Here is a 7,110-nt window from a genome sequence, read left to right as displayed (position 1 = left end):
TCTCAACACATCAGGAATGGTCTTAAACACACCAGGAAAGTTCTCGAACAAGTCTGGAAGAGTCTCAAATCAGCATGGGTCTCCAAGTTGTCAAAGTTTTAGATATATTGGGAAGGATCTCAGACAGACAGGAAGAGTCTTAAATATGTTGGGGATTGTCTCAAATGTATCAGGAAGCATGTCAAAGTCCTCAGGACTAGTCTCAAATACATCAGGATGGGTCTCAAGTCCATCAGGAGGTATCCCAATCAAATCAGGAACGATCTCAAATATGTCAGAAAGCTCTGACATGAGAAGATAGGTCTGAAACAAGTTAGGGATGGTCTCAAACATGTCGGGAAGAGTCTTGAACAAGTTAGGAAGGGTCCCATACAAATCAGGAAGGGTATCTAATTCATCAGACAGAGTCTGAAACAAGTCAGGAAGGGCTTAAATAAGTCAGAAAGAGTCTTAAAAAGTCAGACATCTTCTCAGATATGTCAGCAAGGGTCTTAGCTTAGACAAAGACAGTTCATTTCTAAGGAAATGATTTCACCCACTTGTGTATCATCACGATGATTCTGAGCCTCTAGCTGTATGCTCTGATGTGCTCAGAACTTCAGATAGGGCCAGAAACATGTGGCCATTCCATCCTCTCCATCCCCTCCCTCCCATATTTGCTTTATGGCCAGTTGATACAATGCCAGACTCTTCTGACATAACTTCCAGGTCATGGTCTAAGAGCCAGTATTTATTTCCTTCTCCATACATTTATATCACAGCTGTCAGCTGGGATCTTTTCAACAGCAAAATGACTCCAAGCTTAGAAGCACCTAAGGGTTTTTTTTTTTTTTTAAGGCCTTTTGGTTTGTTTGTTTGGTCATTTGTTTTTTGATAAGCTATGCTAAAATTAATAGCACTTAACAATTCTGCACAAAGAAATTTAGTGAGCAAAAACTGCCATCAGTTTTTTGCTTTATAGGAAGCCAGGAAGGGGTCTTGTATAGAAATTAAACGGTGGCGTGCTTGTGATTGCAGTTTACATCCTCTTCCAGTGGAAAATGAACACAGTGTTCAGCATGGCTGGATTCCCCGCTTCCTTGTTTATAGAGGTGACTGGGTGTCTTTATCAATCATTTGTTTACTGTAAGTGTTCCAATTAGAAGCAAAGCTCTTTAGGTAAAATTCACATTGCCCAAGCTTGCCCCTAACTTTGCATTTATTAGCTCTAGGAAATATTTCTTACCCAAACTTTGTGTTTGTATAATGTGCAGTAAATGAAAACAAACAATCACCTCTCCTGGACAGTGTTTTAGCTAATATCAGAGAATACATGAGAGTCAGCAATTGTTGGTCAAAGGATAAGAGAAGAAATATGTGGAAAGCTGTTATGCCTTGGAACTAAAGAATTAAGGAAAGAATACCTTGGAAGGGAATGCTAATATTTCCTCAAGTCTCCAGAATTATTGCCTGGGAGAACAGTATTGAATTACAATTTGTCAAATTAATAACCATAAAAATTAAAAATAGATGACCTAATTTGGTCTCATAAATTATTTTTGAGAACCACTGACTCATGCCAAGGTGTTTCTGCAGTGAAGACTTGGTCCTGCCCTGGTTTCTCCTCTCACTGGTGAGGGGCTAGCGGCTGCCTAGCCCCTCCGATTCCCCAGGCCCTGTCTTAGTCTGCAGAGAAGCAAGGAAAGTATCAGCCAGTGTGGTCCAATTACCTTCTAGAGACATATATGAGTACATTTTTTGGTGTGATTCTTGGAATCTATATTTTTATCTATGGACCAAGTACTGAGGAAACAGGAACACTTGGTGGTGGATTAAAGAGGGCTGCAAATTCTTTGCCCCTGTCCGCATTGAGAGGTAGAGTTTATTTCCCCTACCATTGTGTCTGAACAGGGCTTGCCACTCTTTAACCAACAGAATGTGGCAGAAGTGACCCTGTGCCAGTTGCACGCCCTGAGAACTGGCAGCTTCCTCTTCGCTCTTGGGCACTTCCTCCACCATCAAGTGAGAAGCCCGAGTGACATGGAGAGACCATGCGTAGATGCTGTGGACAACAGCTCTAGCTGAGCTGTCAGCCAACGGTTGACATCAACTGCCGGCCATCTGTGTGAGTCGTCTTGGTTGTTCCAGCCCAGTTCAACCACCAGATGACTGTAGTCCCAGCTGACAGCAGACAGAGTAGAAGAAGCTCCCAGGTGATCCAAGTGAACCCACAATAGATAACTGAAACAATTAAGCATTAGCTGCCTCTGATATCTATGGAGCACGGCCAGCCACTGTGCCAAGTGCTGAGTGCTTTGTATTCTCTAATTTAATCCCCCAAGCGACCCCAGGTGAGAGCTATTATTATGATGCTTGCTTGACCAGTGAAGAGCTTTGAGCTTCAGAAATGTTAAGTATCTGACAAAGTTAGTGAATACTGGTGCTAGAACTCAAACTCAGGCTTGCAATAAACCATAATGGAAAAGAATACGAAAATGAATATGTACACACACACACACACACACACACCCCGAATCACTTTGCTGTATACCAGAAACACAACACAACATTGTAAATCAACTATACTTCAATTAAAAAAAACAAACAAACCGCAGACCCAGTTTCAAAGCGTGCCTCTCTGCCGTCCAAATGATCTGCTTTAGTCAGATTAGGCAAAAAGGAATTCCCATAAACTTTACTAGGCAAAAAACATAAGGATTTATATGGAAAAAACATACTCAAGCCTCAACTCAATGCTCCAAAGAACACTTAAAAAACCCCTTTTTACTCTGGAACATTTCCAAACATATATACTAGTAGGACAGTGTATGAACCACCATGTACCCATCACGTGGTTTCAACAATTACGAACAGATGACCAATCTTGTTTCATCTACATTCCCAACTACGTTTTTCACCCCACCATGACATTATCTTAAAGCAAATCCCAGACATTATGTCTTCTCATCTGTAAATATTTAAGTATGTATCTCTAAAAGATAAAAACTTTTTCCCCCAAGCATAACCCTTATCACAGCTAAAACATATCGACAGTTTAAAAATATCATTTATATCCAGTCAGTGTTCAAAATCTTCCACATTATCTCATAGTTATTTGTTTTAACAGTTGGTTTCTTCAAACGAGGAACCAGACAGGGTCCCTCATTGCATGTGGTTAATGTATCTCAAGTCTTTTTGATAGGTTACTCCTTCCTCTTATATTGTTGCTATTTGTTTGCAGAAAAAAATGGACACATCTGCTCTGGCAAATTTCCCACAGTCAGTATTTGGCTGATTGTATCCATGTCTCCAGTGTCATTTAATATGTTCCTTTAAACCCTGTGTTTCCTATAAAGTGGCAGTTAGGTTTACAGGCTTGATCAAATTCAGGTTTGCTTTTACTGGCAAGAATACTTCATAGTATCCAGTCTTATATTTAGGTCTTTAATCCATTTTGAGTTTATTTTTTTGTATGGTGTTAGAGAATGTTCTAATAAATGAACTTACATACAAAACAGAAATAGACCCACAGACATAGGAAACAAACTTATGGTTACCAAAGGGGAAAGGGTGAGGGAGGGATAAATTAGGAGTTTGGGATTAGCATATGCACACTACTATGTATAAAATAGGTAACCAAAAAGGACTTACTGTACAGCACAGGAAACTACACTCAATATTTTGTAATAACCTATAAGGAAAACAAATCTGGAAAAAAAATATATGTGAATCACTTTGCTGTACACCTGAAACACACAACATTGTAAATCAACTATATTTCAATTAAAAAATATATTTTGTAAGTAGTACTGTGTACTTCCTTTTGCACCATATCAGGAGGCCTGTGACGTCTGGCTGTCCCATTTTTAGTGATGCTAAGATTAATCATCAGATTCTGGTGCTGTTAGTCCCTCTTTTAAAGTTTCCATCAGCCTTTCACCTGATGGAAAACATTGCCTTGATCCATTATATCATTAGGGCTTACAAATTTGTGAGCTTCTAATTGTCATTTCTTCTGCCTTTATTAGTGGGAATTTTTCTGTAATAAAGAACTTTTATCAACTGTTTGGATACCCTGAAGTACAGTTCATATAAGAAAGGCAGAATAAGTGCTTGATTCGTTACCTTTGTTCACCAATATTGTCTAAAGATGACCAAAGAGCTTTTTAGAAAAATCATTACGAGCCTATGGATTTTTAGCATATGTCATGTATTTCAATTCATTACATTCATTTTTTAATTCCTCACTTTTAACCATTTCATTGAGATTATAATTCACATACCATACAATTCACCCATTTAAAATGCACAATTCAATGGTTTTTAGTGTATTCACAGAGTTGTGCAATCATTACCATAATATAATTTTAGAACATTTTCATTCTGCCAAAAAAGAAACCCTATACCCGTTAGCAGTTGCTCCCCAGCCTGCCCAAGGCTGCAGCAACCCTACGCAACCACTGATCTACTTTCTGTTTCTGTTGATTTGCCTATTCTCGACATTTCCTTTAAATGGAATTGCACCACATGTAGCCTTTGGCTTCTTTCCCTGAGTATAATGTTTTCAAGGTTAATCCATGCTGTCGCATGTGTCAGTACATTTTAGCACCAAAATATATTCCATTGTATGGATGAACCACATTTGTTTACTCATCATCAGTTGATGGACCTTTGGGTTTGTAGAGGGTTGAATGGTGGCCTCCAAAAAGATATGGCCATCTCTTAACCCCTGAAACCTGTGAACATGACCTTATTTGGAAAAAGCTTCTTTGCAGATGTAATTAAGTTAGGGATCTCAAGATGAGATCATCCTAGTGTGCCCTAAATCCAGTGACAAATATCCTTATAAGAGACACATAGAGGAGAGAGAGAGAGAGAGAGAAGGAGGAGACATGTAAAGATCAAGGCAGAGATTGGATTGATGGGGTCACAATAAGCCAAGGAACCACTGGAGACACCAACAGCTGAAAGAGGCAAGGAAGGATTCTGCCCTAGAAACTTCAGAGGGAGCACAGCCCTACCAGCGCTTTGATTTCAGACTTCTGGCTTCCAGAACTGTGAGAGAATAAATTTCTGTTGTTTTTAGCCGCCCTGCAGCCTTAGGAAACAAATACAAGGTTATTTTCACTTTTTGGCTATTATGAATAATGTTGCAATGAACATTCACATACAAGTTTTTGTGCAGACGTATGTTTTCATTTCTCTTGGGTATATACCTAGGAGTGGAATTGCTGGATCATATGGTAACTGTATGTTTAACATTTTGAGCAACTACCAAATTGTTTTCCAAAGCAGCTGCACCATTTTACATTCCCACCAACAACATATATGGGTCTCAGTTTCTCCACATCGTCACCAACACTTATTATCATGTGTATTTTTGATTATAGCTAGCCTGTTGGGTGGGAAGTGGTATCTCATTGTGGTTTTGATTTGCATTTTTCTAATGACTAATGATATTGAGCATCTTTTCACGTTCTTCCCCCACCCCAGTTTTGAGGTATCTTTTCACATTTTTATTGGCGTGTACATCTTCTTTTGAGAAATGTCTACTCAGATCCTCTAGAGTTTGGACATTTCTGGCCACCACTGGCTTCGATATGGCTGCCCCCAGGGAAAGGCGAGGCTAATGTGAAAGTGCAGACCCTAACTCCCTCCTTGCACGGATAGTAGTGCAGCGTTCAAGAGATGGAAGGTGCAAGTGTCTGAGCAAAGTGGACCTCAGCTGGAAAGGCAGTGTGGACGAGGATGTGGTAGAGCTTGTGCAGCCCTTGACTGGGCGAGAACAGTTTTTCACTGCCAGTTCCTGCGCTGGCTGCATCATCCTCCTAGACGGGGGTATAAATGGTTTTGAGGTTCAGAAACAAAACCGTTGCTGGCTACTGGTTACACACAAACTGTACGTGAAAGATGACGTGATTGTAGCCCTAAAGAAAGCGAATGGTGGTGCCATTTTGAAATTTGAACCACTTGTTCTTCATGTGCAGCGTCAACAGTTGCAGGATGCACAGATTCTGGCAAAATTTTGTGATTATACTTGAATTTATAGCATTCAGTGGCAATAGATTCTGCTTTCAGGAACTCTGGCATAATAGTGGGAAAGAGAGGAAAGACTGTGTTGGCTGTCCAGAGCACACGTGGCTTAGAAGTTCCATGAAGCCATAAAGGAAAACTGATGGTGACAGAGGAATATACTGACTTCCTGTTAAAGATAAGCAAATCAAAAAATGGAGGAAAGCAAGAAGAGAATTGAAAGGTTTTCTGCCTATAACATGCTTTGTAAAAAGAAACTATTTCTACTACCTCACATCCCAAAGAGAAAATCAAAGAGAAAAATAACTCATCATATACTCATAAGAAAAAAAGAAACCCAGAAAAAGCACATGGCAAATGTATTACTGAAGGAAGTGATAAATAACTTGAAAATGATGAGCACGATGATCCAGGAATCAGGGTGTAACTGTCTTCCCTGAAGACTGCTGAGATCTGGTTCCAAAGTGTCTTGGTAGAATAATGTTTCTAATAGATTTTATAAAGTTGCTCTATATTAGAGTATTTTAGTCTGTTGAGTGTATCAGCCTGTCAGAAAAGCAAGATTTAATTTTTTCCTATATTTTAGAGAAACCCTTAGCTTTAAAAAATACCTGTGTATAATATTTGCTCTTAAATACCATCTTTTTTAGTCACATAGTCATTGAAAACATAAAATTATGATTTTTAATGCCAAAAAAAAGATCCTCTGCTCATTTTTAGGTTGGGTTGTCTTTTTATTATTGAGTTTTAAGAGTTTCTTTTTTTAAAAACATATTCTGGATATAAGTCCCTTCTTAAGGATATATTTGCCAAATTTCCTTCTGTCCTTTGTCTTCTCACTTTCTTGATAGTATTGTTTGCAGCACAAAAGATTTTAGTTTGGGTATTGTTTAATTTCTCTCTTCTGTTGTTGTTGCTTGTGCTTTTGGTGTTGTATCTAAGAATCCATTGCCTAACCCTAGGTCATGAAGATTTACTCCTATATTTTCTTCTAAGAGTTTTACAGATTAAACTCTTACATTTAGGTCTTTAATCCATTTTCAATTAATTTTTGGTGTATGTTGTGAGGTAAGTGTCCAACTTCATCCTTTTGCAAGT

At 38.8% G+C, this 7,110-nt stretch overlaps 1 pseudogene; it reads left to right on the top strand.

The window, feature by feature from the left end:
• Positions 1–331: 331 nt before the first annotated feature.
• LOC101286649 (tRNA wybutosine-synthesizing protein 3 homolog) lies at positions 332–6,381 on the top strand (annotated as a pseudogene).
• The last annotated feature ends 729 nt before the right edge of the window (positions 6,382–7,110 follow it).

The sequence above is a fragment of the Orcinus orca genome, chromosome X (genome assembly GCF_937001465.1).
Source record: "Orcinus orca chromosome X, mOrcOrc1.1, whole genome shotgun sequence".
In the NCBI taxonomy this organism is placed as follows: Eukaryota; Metazoa; Chordata; class Mammalia; order Artiodactyla; family Delphinidae; genus Orcinus; species Orcinus orca.
Note: the sequence above shows the minus strand (reverse complement) of the source record. Positions and strands in the feature narration are given on the sequence as shown.